Genomic DNA, 17,776 nt, shown 5'->3' with positions numbered 1-17,776 from the left:
GGACACAGTGTGCGCTAGTGGAACAATATAAATTGTCAGCTGTTCGCACGTGTAAATGCCTATTCGTTTCTTGTACCTGTCGTCCGTCTCTGACTCCGCGAAATCGCTCGAGTAATCTTGATCGACGCCTCGAGTTTTTCCTTTGCCGCTTATCCTCGTGAAAACTCCACGATCGCGAGTCCACAGCAATTCTTATTACCACGGATACACGGTTGAATATTTACCCGAGATATACATTGGTAAACAGTATTCGCGAATCGTATCCTGGGTCCCTAGACAGTTCAAAGCTATCGATACCAGCAATTCAACCGTCAAATGGAAAGTCGCCGGCTCGAGGCTTAACATACGAGTCCTCCGGAGTCGATACACCCTCGAAAGCAACCAGCGTAGAAGGCTTCAACAGAGGATAAGTCGGTTAGTGTCATTTTAAAAGCCAGCCTCTGGATACGACCGCTCGAAAGGGAGGAGGATGAGGAGAACGGGCAGAGATTAAAAAACGAAATCACGAGGAAAGAGTCTGGCACAAAGAAAGCAGCGGGCAATACGGGCACAAAGAAACCGCCTACATTGTTAAGATCCGGTAGGCGGTCCGTCGAGTTAACCCGTTACGTTAGCCAGAGCGAATTTCCTTCTTCCTGTATCGAGGCAATTACTTATCCTGCCTCTTTTAGCTGCGTCCCTTCCCCGCTCGAACGGATGACCCCCCTGTTTCGGGTTCAGCTGGCCTGAATTCTCGAGAGAGAGAGAGAGAGAGAGAGACGTTCAACCTGTCATTTCTCTCAGCAACCGAGGATCGCTCGAGACTGCATCCGAGAGACGGACGTTTCACAGGATCGGGATTATGCAACGTCCAGCTGGTTTCCGGGTGGAGTTGAAGTTCGTGAAAGGAACTCATTGTTAAGAGGATTCGCTTCTTAGCTTACGTTTCTATTCTATTTGCAGAAGCTTGCTCACAGCGAGCTCCATTGCTTCTTCAGCGTACGCGTCGCGTTCGCTATTCAATTAAATATATCATTTCTCATCCGATCTTTTATAACTGATTAATGTGCGAGTAAATCATGTAGCCACTAATTCGCGACAAGAGAGGAAGAAACCCTTCGCAGAAGTTACGACTTCGCTGTACGTGAATACTTCCGTTGACGTAAAAAAGAAGATGCTCGAGAAGTTTTCAAATCAACGAAGCGTTTCAATCTCTGAACGCAGACGCACATCCTCGCCCCGACAATAATCCCGCGGCGGAATTTACGCGATGCAATTTTTCCGCCGCTACTTACCGCCCACCGCGGTTAGTTTCTATTGCTCGTTAGTCGACGCTTGTTCCCGTTCCTCGTGCGTGCTCCACCAGGTGAGCGTCCTGGTCCTACAAACGCGAAGTAACGAGACGCCATGTGGCCGTGTCCCAGCAATAACCTACAGCTGTTCCACAGCCGCGTCTGAATAACTCGCGGCGTTCCAGCGATTGCCAGCTTCGATTTTCCCGGGTTCTCCTTTTTCAGCCAGCCGCGCTGCGCCGCGCAGCCCTCAGCGTCGAGGAGAGACGCGGAAAAGGGGGTTGAAACGCGAACAGCGAAAACTGACGTTATCTTTGATACTCTGTCAAGAGAAATAATAGGTATTCGTGTAAGAAAATTCGATGGCTTTGTGCGGCTGGCGTTGTTACGTAAGTTTGAGTCAGATAATTGTAGCTTGGGTATAGTAATCTGTTCGTGAACGCGTGTACCTTGGGTACGCGACGCCTCTGAGCTGCTCAGCGTGATGTCGTGTCGATATGGAAAGGAGTCGCAGTGATAAATAGTATCCGTGAGAGGAGAAAAGAACAGTGACCTTTAGAAATCGATGTTTTAATCTTATTTTCACCGCGCTCCTTCTCTCCTCTCCGACGAGCAAGCGATTGGCTGACATAATAACAAGGGAACGGTAGCGATTAAAACGGTTTCACAATTAAGTGCGTTCAATCCGTTCAATCTGTATGCAGGGGTATCGAAACGTGCTAGGTTTCTCGATATCGCCGCTCTTTCGTGGCCCCGTCGAATTATCGAGTGCTTTTTCATACGACCTCGCAAACTGCGGCGGTACCAGGCATTACCGATTCGATATCGTTCAACGAGCCACTTCATTCCCCCGTTGTTAAGCGTTTACAATCGATACTACACATTCCCTCGATAAAACAAAAAAAAAAAAAAAAAAAAAAGGACGAAACAAAATAAGAGGAAAAAGGAATAACGAAGTGGGATCAAAATGGTTAAAGCTCTGGAGCGCAATCTGGTCACGATTTCCACCGCGTTTGGAATCTAAAAAACTACTACAGAATTCCTTGAAAAGAGCACCCCTCCACGGTGAACGTGGGTTCAGCTGGAAACTCGATTATTCACGGAATTTAATCGAGATTTTCTGTATCTAATGAATGCTAACCACGTGACGCGCGCGTGCCTCGCGTGCACGCGCACGCAAGCCGACCGCCGTCGAGCTCGTGTGGCCCGTGTTTCGCGCCAAGTTCCCGCGGTAAAACTGGACCCGTGCCCCTTTTCCCCGGCTCGAGTACACCGATTGCTTTTATTTCCCCGTTGTCGGAAACGCGGCTGGGATACGAAAATCGGATCGAATCGTTTCGCCGGCGCCGTTACACGCGTTCGAGCGCCGATTCAATTTTCCTTATCGTCGCCAGCTCCGTTTGACGAACGCGCGAAAACGATCGCGACGTACCAGCGATCGTAACTCGAACTGAAAGGTTGCGATTTACCTGGTAATCGTCGCGTAATACTCGCGAACATGAATTTCTGAGCATGAAAACTGGCTGCTCTGAAGCGAAATAAATTTTGTCACGTTACAGAAGTAACGTAGCTTCGCGACATTCCTCGCGTGCGTAGACGTCGTGTCGCGGCTCTCGTTCGAAAATCCGAAGAATCCTATAAAAATTACACGCATCGTCGATCGATGACCAACCACCGTCTCGCCACGAGGCGTGTTCCATCGTTCCTCGCGAGCACCTCTCGCTCCCTGCTGGGAAAATGAATCCTCCGGCGTCGATTTTCTCGGTGGCTGGTTTTTCATCGACGTCGATAACGATTCTACGACCCGGCGTGTTCCACGGCAATGGTCGCGGCCCCGCACGAACGCCTGGTCTCTACCCACCACCGTGCGTGAATCGGTCGAGCCGTTGTGTTGGTGTCATTACTCCCGTCATGCTCCACAGGAACACTTTCACTGCCTTTTAGTTTAAACTCTGTCTAACACTGTCGAAATCCTTCTCTCCTCGTCGCCCCTCCTCGCTCCGTCTAGCTGTTTGGCGTGCGACACGGAGAGATCGTTTCGCGTACACCAGCGCACATCGCACACCGAAACGTTCCAATTCCTTCCTCGTTTCGAGCTCGTCCGAATGACACGCTTCCACCGCCGGCTTGATTACGACCTATGAATTTCGAAATGTCTTAATAAGAAACGGAACAGGCCGCGTTCCGTGGAAATCGTTTCTGCCGCGAGGAACGCCGCCCGTGTCTGGGACAGGAATTTTCGATCGCGATTATTTCGCGTTTTCATAGGACAACGAAAGGCAGGAAGAATCACGCGAGACCTTTACGAACGGGCTCGTAATAGAGAGTAGTGTACCACTCAAGGATGGGTGGGTTAATTAAGTCTAGGCTCGTAGATAATGCGATTAAACGAAGATACCCAGGCTTTCGTTGTGCTCCTCGTGCAGTAGCTTCGCGAGCGTATAATATCGTAGTCGATGGAATTTCGTCGGGTATTTTATCGAGTTTTCGATTTCCCGGAACCATCTGTATCTGAAGAAGATTTTTTCCCCCTTCGTACGTACATATAACATTGGATATTGAAATGTCGCCAAATATTAGGATGGAAAATGGCATTGCGATGTTTACAGATACGTACACGGAGAGCTATTGTGTTCCCAGGAATGTTTCAATTTTGTCCTTATACCCATTTGATGATTTAGACAGACGACAAACCCAATCGTTTCGAGAGGAATTTACGAGAATATTCCAACGAGAATTCGTAACGTCACTACGTGGCTGAAAGATTCTGCACAAAAGACGTTGTTTAGCAAGTAGTTCCGTTCGATACGGAACTTGTAAATTCTCGCCAGGATAGTTAGAGCAGCGAAACTTTGATCCGCTGTAACTGCTCGAATCTCAAAAGCCATTAGGAACGACAGCGAATGCGTATGCGTCGCGTTACATAACGTCTTAATGATCCATTTCTCCAGTGCGCCGGAAAGCGGGTTTCTCTGGAGATTATGCGATAGACATCGGACGTTTCGACTTCGGGTGCACCTCGTTCCCCTTTCAGAGCGGAGGAGGCGAAATTTGGAAAAGCAGCGATCGTCGGCACGTGTAGAGCGCGATTCCGTTGCCTTACGGACGCAATTTGTATGCATACATCCATCTCGCTTAAACGCATCTACTCATACATATTACGGTGGCCCTGACAAGGTATCAGAAGTAGAATAAGGAAGCGTGTGGGGCCAGCGCGAGCCAGAAAGGACAACGGGGAAATACGTCAGAGAAATGCATGAGGAATTCTGGTAGCGAGCGGCAGCCATCACGACAAATTGTTACATTGAATCGTATTATTTCCAGGATCCAATTTCCAGAACCGAATTGTACCTTTTTTTTTTATTTCAAATATAAAAATTAGAGGAGTAGAAATTTCGAACAATTTTCAATAACCCGTTTGATCGACTGGTTGATTGATACTATCGCAGTTGCACGGGAGCATCAAATTCATTTTACCGGTGCTTTTCCATATTTCCATTTCCCCCAGCTGTTACGCGATCGACTCGCGGTTCTCGAGTCCAGCGTACGATTTCACGGCTGGACGAAACCGTAGCCTGTCTTCCGTGAAACTTGATCTTGGACTCGTGCTACGAGACCTGATCGTAACGCCGCATCGATTCCCATCGCGCCAGCGATACGTCATACAAATTGATCCTAATTGATCCGAATCGACGAGGGAAGAACGAGCGCGGCGCTGCTTTCACTTTCATCCTGCAGAAGTGAAACCGAACGGACGACAATCGTCGCGGATCACTCGTCAAATTTATCTCTTCCTCGATCGTATCGTCCAGATACTGTTAAACGCTCTGCGTTTCGCCTTGGCTCTCCTCCTTTCTCCGTCCGCTGAAATCGGAAATGCATCGAACGGCCATCGAACGACGTCGCGACGATTTCACGGGCCGTCGAAATTCAACTTGCCTTCCGTGAAACGCGAAACCTGCCACGGCGATATCGATTTCCACCCACGCGCGAGGCGGTTGTTTTCTAGCTCGACGTTATCCGCACCGCGTAACCTTGCTACGAAGGCGTAGTCGACACGCCCGACCGATTCCAGCCAGCGTTCGCCATTATGGTCCCCGCTGCGACGCGCGCCAGTCGCGGGGCACGTATTTAAAAGCAACGAGCTTGTAATTGCTCGCGGATCGATCGCGATCGAGGGTGTTCGTGATTCGCGAAGATGCCAGCCGAGCACGCGCGGACCGGAACAGCCCTTATCCTCGAAGATTTAGTATCTCCTCTTCTTGGAATCTTGAAATTTTTAACTGGCAACCCCGTCGTTTGAGTAATAACGTTGGACCGTTTCCGTTGACCAACGGACTTCTTCCGCGTAATGTTCGCCCCGGAATCGGTGTAACTTTGTACGAACTCGTGTTAACCCAGTTAAGTTGTAGGGGATGATGTACGGCCTCGGTTCGAGCCCGCGCGGATTTAACGAGCCGAGCGGCCGACAACGGCGGCCCGCCCGTTACCCGATGACAACGGGATAACATCGAAAATTCATCCTGATACTCGGTAATTGTAGCCTGAGAACGTTTACTCTATGAATCACTGGGCTCGTTGAGATACCACTGTAATATCGTCCGCCTATGTTGACTGTCCCAAATCGCGGCGATGATTTACGCCCCATGGCGGGGGCGCTTTCTGCTTTTCATCTGGCCAAATGAAGAAGTATGCACCCGCGGAAATCTAGGTGAACGTGCCTCTGTACCGTCGCGAGACCCGTTATCGATCCGTTTTTAAACGAAACCTTACCCAGCGACGCTTCCGTCGATCCTGGACTGTGCGCGTTTCGAACAACGCCTCGATGATAAGTCTCGCGTTCGTTTCAGGCTACGCGGATGACTGGACACGATAATATCGTGTTATATGGTTCTCTTATCGGACGTTGAGCGACGATCGAGTGCGAGACCGTGCAAGAGAGAGAGAGAGAGAGAGAGAGAGAGAGATGGAAGTTCCTGCCAGCTTAAGATCGACGCGAACGATTAGGAATCACAGTGTGAAAGGGAAAGTAAATAGGATGAAAGTGTCGAGGAAAGAAAAAGGTGGATGAGCGGTGGGAACCGCGCTTCGGGTCGACCTAACGCCTCCGGTATACGGTTCTTTCGTTATCTCGCATCCCTTCGCTGGTCCTCTTTTTGCTAACTTAATTAACGACCCTGCTAATGGCGGAATAAGAAGGAAGTACTAGCCTCGCCGTTCATAAATCTGCCGCGTGAAACCGCATTGTCCCAGCTGCGACAAAAGCCCGCCAGGGCCGGGGCCAGCCTTTTAAGGACTTTTAAAGGGAGTAAAAAATCGAATCGCGTCCAGGAGTTGCAAAATGATTATCCGAGACGTTTTATCTCAATAATAAACCGTGGAAGGGGCGACTGCGACGCGCGTTACGAGCGAAGTTATAAAATATATACGAGTTAACTGATTTAATGTACACTTCTCACTGGAAACAGCCGCTGAAAGGAGAAAGTAACGCCTGCTCCTGAAGAGAAACGGAGAACGAAGACGAGAAAGTATCAGTCTCCATATTCTCATCTCAAAGTTCATCTCACTTAAACGCGGTTCCGTCCTATTCGGAAAAGAATAACAGAGGAAGGGAATGAAAAGTGGAAGGGGGATGAGGATTATATCGCGAGGTTGCGAAGCCAGCTCTATCTACAGAGCGAGATGCAGCTCGAATAGAAGGACGCGAGGGTGAATCGAATGATTTGGCGTCGAACCAAGACACCGTCGATCGATACGAGCACGCGCGTGCCTCCGCGAACAATAAGTTCGAATATCAGCGCGAATCAGCGCGCGGTCTCGATTACGTAGCATCGAGCTGGAGTGGATTTAATTTATGCGGATCGCGAGTGGAGACGGTAGAAGGATGGAGTACACGTGTTCCGTGGAGAAACACGAACGTTGATCAAGTGGTTTCTCTGGAGCCGCGAGAATTGGACGCGCCATCCCCGATACGATTAGCTGGCATCGATGCGGGGCTCGAACGAAAGCTCAAGGAACCGGAAACAAGCGATCGAACGCGCGGGGGTTGAATCCTCGTCGCGAAATGTACTCGTCGCGATCGTTGATCTCGAGAGGGTGGGAATCGTTCGACGTGATTGCACGCGAGAGCGTTATCAGGAAATTGATGCCCCGTTCGCGGTGGCACGCGATAAACTGTTCGTGAGACCAGGAGGCTCGACGGAGTTGCTTTTATCGAGGAGGGCTGGGGGGGAACCGTAAAAACGATTCGCGCGAAATGAACAGCTCCAGCTGATTCGAAATCGACCGTGACAAATAATGGCGCGGCAGATAATGCTGGTATTTATGAAACCTCGATACTCCACGGGACGAAATATCTTTGGCGTTGGGGCTGCTCGGTTACACTTTTATCGCGCGAACGACGCACAGGAGCCAATGAATTACGACCATCGACATTTCTACGCGCGGCACGATCGCGCTTTTCCTGGCTGGCTGTTCTCCGTTTGTTTCTACACTTTCCTGCGAATCGTCGCGTGGCGATTAATTCAATCTCGACGTCTGCGTCTGGCGATCGCGGAATGGATCGACAAATCCGGACGCACGATCCAGCGAAATCAAATAATGTAGGGCAGTAGCGTTGTCGAACCAGGGAGAAACGACTGCAAAGCCTCGATACAATCGTGGAAGGAGGGCGAGGCTGTGTCGTCGAAACTGCCTGGACGGTTTGATTGCGCGGAAAAACAAGAGGAACCGACGATTCCTTTTTTCGCCGCCGGCCTGTCGACGACACTCACACCATGCGAACGTCTCTCCACGTCGATCCATGATTTACGTATGCGTCGCGTGTTCCTCCGAAAAGGAAGCAATCTTCGTCACGCGACGAAATATCGCGTCCTCCGCCACGTCGCAGCCGATGTATTTTGGCGTGCTTTTGTCTGATGCTGAGGAACACTCGCTGGTTATACGTCCGTTTCGTGTCGGAATTCGAGCAAAATCGAAACGAGAGACGGACTGAAGCGTTGCTTCGATGTAAACGAAGACGTTCAATGTCCCCGACGTGATCAATTTCTTTGATATTTGAAATCCTCGAGGAATTACGCTCGATAGCAATGCGCGCGGCAAATCAGATTTAAGCAAAAGGTAGACGCGCGCGGTTGTAATCCGCCCGTTTCCACGGCGTCTGGCGAAGCGATAGCACGCGAATTCACCATTCCGTTATCGACGATCCCATGCAAACCGGGTTGGATTATACGCGGAAATGTGTCAGCGGTTTTCTTGGGCCTTGGCCAGGATGTTTGTCTTCGCGCGAGAGGAGGATGTCGCGGGGTGCCATCGAACGCCACGCTCGAAACAAACGCGATACTTTAAATATTTGCGAGCAGAACTCGAAACGTTCGACGAAACGACACTCGTCGCGCGTTCGACGTCGTTCATTTTAGGCAACTTACTGTGCCATTTCTAGATGATGTTCGCGAGACGAGTCAAAATCTGGTAAAGGTACCTCTGGAAGGTTTCCTGGACGGCTAAAAGGGAAAATGGAACGAGCAGATCGTCAGGATTCAGCTGAATCAGAGTTATAAATTTTTATTTCCCCGAGATGTTACGAATTTCCTAGCGCAAATGCGTCGTGAAAGCAGCGGCGTATGATCGAGTACCTCTGGCGCATCAATTCGCAGTAAAAAAAGGAGGCTGGTGTAGAAATCTGTCGCCAAGCCGGCGATTCGCGGAATCATCGTATTAACTGTTACGAAACAATCTTTCCTTTTAATGCGAAGTTACGACGAAGGAAGCCCGGTGTTCACTTTTTTCTTTTTCCTCTCCGACGCTCCGCGTTTTCCTCGCCCAGCTTCTTACCTCATCAAAGTTTCATCCTCGCTGCGTTTCGTCCGCGCGACGGTTCTCGCAACTTCGCAGATAGAGTTCGCTCTGACACCAGAAAAATTCCGGAATCGTTCCGAGAAGAGACGGCAATAAGTAAGAGAAACGCGCGAGGAGGCCGAAGGAGGCCGCTGGAACAAGCCGAGGAAGCCAATCGTGGTCTTCTAACCGCTCCAAAACCCTTCGCGGCTCGAGTGGACCAGCCAACACCTGAAGATTCTTCAATCCACGGCCCCGCGCTCAATCTAATTAATACCATCGCGAAGTCGATCCGTTCCGTGCAATTGCGAGTAGCAAGCGTCGAAAGTCCGTCGTCGGTGGATTCGCTCCGATTTTCGGCACCCGAGCCACGAGAAACCCCCATCCCCTCGCGTCGTTGGAAAAGTTGTCCGGAGAAGTTTCGCCCGCGATAGCCACGGTGAAATGTTTCCCAAGTCCGCAGGCTGACATTCTAAAAATGAAGCCAGTCTTTCTGTAGCCATGGGAGATCACGCGGATAGGATTTCCATGGTGAACGATCGCGATGGTCCCTATTACGTAACGCGAGAAGGTACGAAACGGTTGATAAATGCTTGAGTTTATTTCAATCCTCTTTGCGTAGGAAGTGGTCAGGGTCGACGTCCACTAACCCAGATAAAGCGACTTTGCTTCTCTGTATGGTATCTTTCGGTTCTCGAAAGGGTGTCGGAAGGAGGCGACTACTCGCACGCGTCCACCCTTCTCGTTCCACCGTCTCCATTGCTGGCTGGACGCCCTACTCGCCTCTTTTGCCTGGCTTCATGGCTCGGCTGCGATCGAACTCCGCTGTCCGCCGTATTACTCGCCGGCTCTTTCATTAATTCCGACCGTCTCTCTGGGCTATGTAGATCGTGCAAAACGTTCGCCGTTAGTCAGACCGCCTGGTGGCTTTCTCCCGTTACAAGGGGTGGTGTTTCAATTCTGTTGCACTTGGTCCACGTCACCGTGGCTCGCTCCCACCGGTGTTTGGTTATTTTTACGCCGCGGGGGAAGTTAAGTCGAGGTTCAAACGGAGGTTGTGCAGAGGATGGCGTATTCATTATGCGAAAGCAGAGTCCATTAGTTTTGTGCGAGAGTAAAGGGGTGGATGGATCCATGGGAACGTGGACATTTTTCTCGCGCTACGCTGTAAGTTTCTCCTCTGTCGGTTCCCTTTGATTTACGTGAATATTCAATTTATAACGTCGATCGATTAAATTGTTCCGCGACATTGTCAATATTTCTACAATGTTCGCTCGTTTCTCGCGCGACTTTACGCTCGTAATAATTCAAGGTTTTCTTGCCCCCACGAAAAAAGGCTGGACTATTGCTAAATTATTCAAGATCCCTGCCGGAACGAACCTTCGACCACGCTCGGCTGTGTCCCCGAGCGAGGTAAGAAAAGAGCGAGTGCCCGGTTTTTTTTGCCAGCGAGACTTTCGTTCGCCGGACGAAGTTGCAACACGGTCGAGCAAGCACGGTAATCCGGATGAAACGCCGCCCAATAAGATGTCTAATGCATTTTGAATGCAAGAACCCGACGAACGCCCTTCGATTCGCTAAGAGGATCCCTCTTCCTGCTTTGATCCTGTCCTTGAAACTTTATGGGACGCTTGCGGACGGGTAACTAGGACTTGTTAAGATTTGTCGGGTATAAGAAGCGGTCCAACTTCGATTCTAAGGACTCCTGTGCTTGGGGTTTCACGTTATTACAACTGAACGAAAAAATCAATCATAACATATCGATCGACGTTGGATTTCGCGGACAAAATATCCATCTTTATCTCTATTCCACCGATCTGACCACTTTACGCGAAATTTCTTTACCCAAGTCGAATAACTCGTCGAAAACTCCAGCTCCGTTCTCCCAGGAACAATTTCCTATTCATGAATCCATTATCGCGGACACTAACGCGATTATAGTTTTAATGACTACCTTCCTCCTTTACCTGTACATATTTTATGAATTACGTTACGTCCTTACCTATTTACATAAGAAAGCTAAGCATCTCTCGATGTAAAACACGTTCGATTATCACAAGAAAAAAGACTGGAATTATATATTCCACGCTCGCGTCCGTCGACCCCAAGTAAATCGTTCGATCCATTGATCCGCCCATAGTTCAGGGGGAAGAAGCACAGGTGACCCCCGAAAATCGGTAGCCGTGTTAAAACATCCGGAACCGCGGCCTGTTTAATTCGTGGCTTGGTCAGGGTCGACGCCGCGAGAGAGTCCAGTAACCCAGATAGCAGTCGACTTTGGCTGTTCCCGTCGGGGGTGGTTTTGGCGCCTGGAACCAGCGGGTCGGAGATTCCATGCGTTGCGTGCGCGCCACCGCCGCCGCCACCCCCTCCCGCGCCTACCCGCGTATTCCACTACGGTGTCTCTCTTTCTCGCGCGGCCACCCCTCGACGAGCCATCCGCCACCCCCTACGACGGCGGTCCGCGCACTCGTCCGGGGGTGGTAGATCGTCCTGGCGCAGCCAGTGCCCGCGCGTCTTTCGCGATCGTCGGACCGCGCGTTCGAAAAACGGGGAGGTGTTCTCGATCGCGTGCCCGTTTCGATTCCACCGGATGTACCCGACGAACGACGAGTGCGTATAGCTAAGCTTGAACGCAGCGGATTCACCGACGAAGTGGTCCAACTCGACGAGAGTGTTTACGAGGAGGGTTCGACGGAAATCGTTTTGAAGGGGGGGTTCAAGTGGTCGGGGACGATAGTCGTGTTTGTTTGAACCGGTTCGAGGATCGTAGCCGTGTCTCGATTAATGGACGGCGGTTCGCGATAGCGAGGGAGGATCGTTAGACGATCGCTAGTCGAACAGTGACTCCCGCGTCTAACGATTTATTGTCATCGCTCACGAAGACACTGTGAAGTTTGCGCATCGACGAAGTTACGGGCTAAGTTGCGGGCAATCGCGAACCGTAGCAAAGGATCGATCAACGATACTGGGCCAACTTGGCCTAACTCGCCACGTGTGTCGATCCCTGGTCGCGAGCTGCTGTGATGTCGGCTCGTTAAGGAAAATTGCGGAGGACAAACCGCGGAGAGTTTTCGACGCGGTTCATGGCGTGCCATGACGAGTCGCGGGATAACGAGAACTCGGCCGAGATAGTGCGGCGCCATGGTTATCGGGACGAACATTTCCGATGATCGCACACGAGGAACGCGATAACGATCTATTTAACTAGCCTGTCGCATTGGATTCGCGTTGTTCGATGGGATTGCCCAACGCTTAGAAGAAAGTATCGGCCAGATCGTCCCGATAGAACCTGACCTCCGTGTCTATCGCTTTCATCGCGGTGAACCAGAGTTTCCCGGGCCGGTTGCAACCGCGAGGCCACCATCTCAGTGGAAAGCATGATACGTAGGACAAGCCTCGTGAAGTGAATGTCAAACCGCGAGTGTACGGTGCTTCGAAGCGTCGATAGGGTGGTTCCTCTGTGACACAAGGGTCGGTGATACACAGTGTGGACGCGTAAAAATCATTGATTAGGCTTGAATGAACGTTTCACGGTGGGAACGGAAGAAACGTGAGTATGCGCGTGCACGCAATCCCGACAAGGCTGATTTCCGGGATTCTGTCTCTGTTTAGCTCGCTCGCGAGGGTTGTGCAGCTGCTTTCGCGGTTCGAGAGGCGTTCCTTTATTCTCGAGAGGGTGTTAATCCATGGGTGTCGATGGGTGATCGATGGTTAACACGTCGTCAGTCACTCACGGTCGTCGACAGTTCTTGACGAGACCATCGGTGGGTATTAGCGGTGTTCGTGGTTTTGGTGTGGCTCCCGGTGAAGCGCACAGGTACGCGCGAATTTTCCACGGTTTCCGATCGGTTAGCGATTAATGGTCACCGAACTGGCTTCTATCTCTCGCCCCTTTCACCCTGCCACCCTCTCGTGCAGATACTATTCCGATTGGCGAAGTTTAATAAGACCCGCGAACGTTCGCGATAAGCTCGATCGTTTCGGAAAGTTCGATTCGCGGCGGGACGAGTTCGCGGAAGTCCTCGATATGAATGTGGTTTACATATCGATCCCGCGCGCTGGTCAGTGAATGTTTTTTCAATCGGCCGCTCGACGCTCGTCGACTCGTGTGATTTGCAAAACAAACCGTGTCGTAATTATAATTCACGCGCGCGACAATATTACTATTTCGTAGTGGCAGCGCGTATGAATTCATGCATAATGTCTGTATATCGTTGGACGAGAGTTGCAACCTGGTAATTATCGATACGTACTTTAGAGTTAATCATTTATTTAGTTCGATGCGAGCGTGGGATTCGTAACGGCCATTATTAATGATAAATAATAGAAACAAGATTGAAGTGGAAGGCTTTAAATTTTAATATTATTATCGTTTGAAGGTATCAATTAAGCCGAGAGATTTCGACACGCGAGCAGGTACGTTTAATTTCTCATTCGTTTCCCATCTCTCGCATTAATTCCTGAACACCATCGTTATAACAACTTGCGCGTTCAATTACTTACGGGGAATAAATCGTTCGCCGATCGATTCCGGGTCAAAGGTACGTACGGAAGGTATCCATGCTCTAACTACGTTTCCTCTAATTTAATTACATCGGACGAATGCCTCAAACCCGTAACTACCGTTCAACCCTCTCTGTCCATCGATCACCCATTTTATTTTTCCGTTCGAACTGCGTTATGAATCCACCTGGTCTGACACTACGCAAACCCGACAAAATTGATCACGAAATCGCGCGAGAACTTGTTCACGCTTCTGTCATCCGAAATTACAGGAAACTCTGGCCGGTATTTCAGTCCAGGCCGCGATATCGAACGACTTAATTAAACGAAACTAACGACGGGTGATTTCGAAACGCCTCGACAGGGAACTCGCGCGTTCGCTGATAAAGTTTCGATTCGTATCAGCGAACGAGCGACGTGGCCTTTTTAACGCCTTCCGAGACACCTCTCGTCCCCTCGAGCTTTTGCACGCCCACGATTTCTCGGGCTTCCACGCAAGCAAAGCGGGTTTCGCCGCGGTCGAGACACCCCCGAAGAGTAACTGCGATCACCGCCCAACGATGCGACGGCGTCCCCAACTTTTCTGTCGCGTCTCGCGACACCTTTCAGAGCTGTGTCTCCTCGAGGCTGCCGTTCGATTTTTACTCGCGATTTCGTTCGCTAAATATTTGCCAGAGTACTTGACTCGTGTGTCCTCCACTCTCGAGCGTCCCACCGTTCTTTACGAGTGACCGCCTCTGCTCGATCGAGTTAAGTTCGATCGAAAAAAGGGGCATCCAATTAACGGTAACCGTATCAGATGGGGCTGAATGGTAATTGGGAAGTACGTGCATAATTCGCAGCCAGGCATGCCGATAAATTAATGACGGGACCCGTTAGGTTATTGAACAGCTACCTTGTAGTTTCCGGCATTGTATTTGTCACGGTTACACAGTAGTGACGCGCGAACGAGCGCTCGAATAACGGCGGCGTCGAGAATTCTCGAATTACCGTGGAAACCAATTAGCGCGGTTAAAAATGTTCAAAAATCGAATTTTCCAGTACGATCAACCGACGCCGCTACAATACCAGGTTTCGCATGGTTACAGTTTTGAACGTCGACCAGGCACAATGGCCGGGGCGTAACGATATGAAGAGTAAAACGAGAAAAAAAAAATGATAGTCATTAACCGTTCCATTCAACAAGCTTTTCTCAAAAAATGTTCGACCGTGGCCCGTATAATTAAGCAGTTAAGCGACGCCGCCTGAAACACGCGGCGCGGTACTCGAAAAAACCAACTCCGCGATTCCATTATAAACTCTGTGCACAGTGAATTACGACGTGCCATTGATTCTCCTCTCTGTTTCGGCTGCTTCGTCTCGCTTTTTCATTTCCACCTCCTCGAGTCCGCGACGGTTGACAATAATTAAAATTCCAGGTCGATCTGGGGCGGAAAAAGGAACGAGTGGAGGACTCGCGAGGGGGTGAGCCTAGCAGGACACGGTCAAGGGAGGAATAGAAAATTCCGTGGGTGTCTCTTGAAGTGAGAGAGCCAGCCGAATACCGGATGGTTGTCTGCAGTCGAGTTTCGTTGCTGTGTCTCGATAAAGTTCCCTTGATTCAGAGTCATCGGACGCGGTTACAAAATAATTCTCGTTGGTACCAGGCTTTAATACCGCGGGAACTTTGAAATTCTCTTCTCGACCTACACGCGTTGCCTCGTCACGACCACGCACGTTACAGACGATGATCTGTTCCCTGTAGATGGAGCACCTGGCTGTATTTCGATTAAACGCGAGATGAAAGTCGCGGTGTTAACGGAAATCGAAGCGAGAATTTTTGCCGATGGTACCGTTAATTAAACCTATCTCCGCTTTCTCGCAAGAAGCTGGCTGTTATACCCGCGGAAACGTTTACATTGCCCGGCAATCCAGTGAATTCTTTACTTTACGAGCGGCAATTGCATAAGCCGGATCTCGCTAATAAACTGCCTCGCAACGAGATTAATTTAAACGGTCCCTCCTCCATTTCGCCGGAATATCTTTTTTAATGAGAGCGTCCTTTCGTCGCTTTCTTCCCCCGTTCCCTTGGCCACCATCCCCGTCCGCTCTTCCCTTTTTCCTTTCACGTCGATATGCGACGCAAAGACAATCCACTATTACGACGCATCGTTAGAGTCATGTTTACGACTCGCCCGCCCTGTCCAGATTAATTCCACCGATCAGACTTGCACAGGGGATAAGAAAAGGGGTTGAACGCCTTCCTCTATTTTTGTTCGCCGTCTCGACGAATCAACAGCACGGTACAGCCTCTCTTTCGATTCCAATGGAAAGAAACGTTTCGTCCCCGACTCCGGGATAGGTTTCTTATACGCTGCAGAGAAAATCAGTCTTCAGGGAGTTCGAGCTGAATTATAGAGCGAGAGTCCACTTACGGGGATCGTGAAATATTAAATGTTGCTTAACCTGACGCGTGTCTGGGACTGAAGTGGGGCAGCAATGACCATCAGAATGGTACAATCTAACTGTGACAGGGACATCGTTTCATTTCGAATCGATTGCACGTAAGATGGGAGATCGAGTCGAAGGGATAGGTTGGCTTCTCATGAATCCGGAAAAAAAAGTTCAATCCTCCTTCCTCCACTCTTCATAGACGAATCGACGAAGGATCTTTCACGTAACAGGCTCGAAGGGAACGAGCATTCCTGCAATCCGCGATACACGAGATCGTGGTCTAAGTACAATCAATATCCGCAATCAATCCGTCTCGGTTACCTCGTCTGAGTCGACTATCGAGGGAAATTCGCGACGAATTTCAATCGTGCCGTTGGTACCTCGTTCAACCGCGAGGAATGAGTCCAATAAATACTTTAGAGGATCAGAGACAATCCAGTGGGGACGATAAAGTTTTCGAAATCTCTTTCGCCCGATTTTTATCGAGATCGTGTATCGCGTAGCCAGGTTCTAGCTGCATTTCCCAGTCAAGCACAGTTCCAACGGTTCTTTTACCTCGGGTAAATAACAAGTTCGCGTTCGCCAGGCGATTCCTTTGAATTTGAATCTGAGTTTAATCTAAACGAGCGGGGGCGTATCGATCGGGACGAGCTGGTAGCAAACAGAAATAAGGCCGCGGTAAACGATCGATCTGAGAGTTTACGATGATCGTCGGCGAGACGTAACCTTCCTGCATCGACTGTTTCGTCTGTAATATTCGCTGGGACACGGCATGAAGGATCGTTCGAACAGAAAGGAACGGCTTTGGCCGGGTTTCTGTCGTAAAGCTAGTGGACGCCACGGTGTAGCTGGTATAAAGCTCGTAAATAGGGGTGGAACGATCGACTCGTGGGAGGAAGGCACCCCGATGATTCTTAGGGAAAATAGCAGGGAAAACTGTAGGAAAACAAAGTGATTGGTAGAGTGTAGACACACGTATGTAATCAGGCGGCACGTTTAAGGCCAGCCGAGGTGGAACGACAAACAAACACCACTGGGGGCGAAGTTACCCCTCGGTAAATTGGGTTAGCTTAAATCCGTTTACGTTAACTCTAATAGCGGAAGCGTGAGCTGCATGTGGTATCGACACCGAACTCGTGCACTCGTACTCAGACAGTTTTCTTCGTAGACCAGGTACAACGTCCCTGTCGATCGATCCTGATCGCCAAGGATCGAATGGCTACGTGACTTTTGCTCGAGCTAGGAGCCATCCATTTTGTAGCTGAGTCTACTTGTAATAGCGATTAATTTCTTTTCGTTTGTACAGTTTTCGTTTAGTTGTATATAACTTGTACACATAATTTGTCGCAAAAAATAAGAAGACACAGAGATCCTGAAACTGCCTCCGCCTCGAGTGCGTCGAATCGAAAAACAAAAACGTTCGCGTGAGTACACAGAATGCGTACAGCGCGGCGGAGCGTCGCGAGTCGCCACGGATCATTACGAATTGATACGAATCCCTACGAATTCCTACGACTTGCCCCGATACTTGCAAATAGAAGAAGGCGAAACGAAGTAGAGAAGTAGTGCGTAAGATCGCGCCGTGCTGTCACGAACTCTGCTCGACTCCAAGCTGTCTCTACGCTGCAGCGTTCACCAGGGACGAGTGAGTAACCGTTATCGTTAATACAATTAACAGCCGTACCGCGACGACGAGCTTCCACTATTAGCAACGAGACACGGCGGAGGAC

The 17,776-nt window shown here is 50.0% G+C and overlaps 2 protein-coding genes across 7 annotated transcripts in view; one reads left to right on the top strand and one right to left on the bottom strand.

Moving 5' to 3' along the window:
- Positions 1–17,776, bottom strand: part of LOC143432839 (glutamate receptor ionotropic, kainate 2) — a 257,821-nt gene that overhangs the window by 160,294 nt on the left and 79,751 nt on the right. The window lies entirely within an intron of this gene.
- LOC143432840 (glutamate receptor ionotropic, kainate 2) overlaps positions 12,629–17,776 on the top strand; it is a 109,352-nt gene continuing 104,204 nt past the window's right edge. For 5 of the 6 annotated variants that reach the window (XM_076909762.1, XM_076909759.1, XM_076909765.1 and 2 more), the window contains exon 1: positions 12,629–12,660. The gene's annotated coding sequence lies outside the window, so the exon portion shown is untranslated. Of the gene's footprint in view, positions 12,661–17,639; positions 17,692–17,776 lie in introns of those variants that run through there. The other variant, XM_076909760.1, reaches the window with a different exon arrangement.

The sequence above is a fragment of the Xylocopa sonorina genome, chromosome 2 (assembly GCF_050948175.1).
Source record: "Xylocopa sonorina isolate GNS202 chromosome 2, iyXylSono1_principal, whole genome shotgun sequence".
NCBI lineage: Eukaryota > Metazoa > Arthropoda > Insecta > Hymenoptera > Apidae > Xylocopa > Xylocopa sonorina.
This window is presented reverse-complemented; position numbering and strand designations above follow the sequence as displayed.